This window comes from Cariama cristata, unplaced genomic scaffold, assembly GCF_000690535.1.
Source record: "Cariama cristata isolate BGI_N322 unplaced genomic scaffold, ASM69053v1 scaffold13028, whole genome shotgun sequence".
Taxonomy (NCBI): Eukaryota; Metazoa; Chordata; class Aves; order Cariamiformes; family Cariamidae; genus Cariama; species Cariama cristata.
In genome coordinates, this window is record NW_009630734.1 from 50,252 (window position 1) to 50,608 (window position 357).

Here is a 357-nt window from a genome sequence, read left to right on the forward strand (position 1 = left end):
TGGGAGTGAAATTTTTTCCTCTCATGTAAAAAATAATTTTTTTTTTTTTTTTTTTTTAAAGAATCAGTCAATAATCAATACATTGTTCCCCCCACCATCCCCATTCCTCCCATTTCCCAATTTGTCCCTTTCATTTCCTGCTGCGGGAAGCCACCGAGTTGGCAGGAGGGAGCCAGGACGGAACTGGAGAAAGCAAGAGCCAGCTGGAGGGAGGGGAATCGGGCTGGAGGGAGCCGCAAGGAGGGGAGGATGCGCCGGGGGACCTGGAAGGGAGGGCAGAGGAGGGATGAGGGAGGAAGGAAGGAAGGACAGAATGACAAAAGGGAGAGGGAAAGCTGAGAGGAGGCAAGGAAGGAA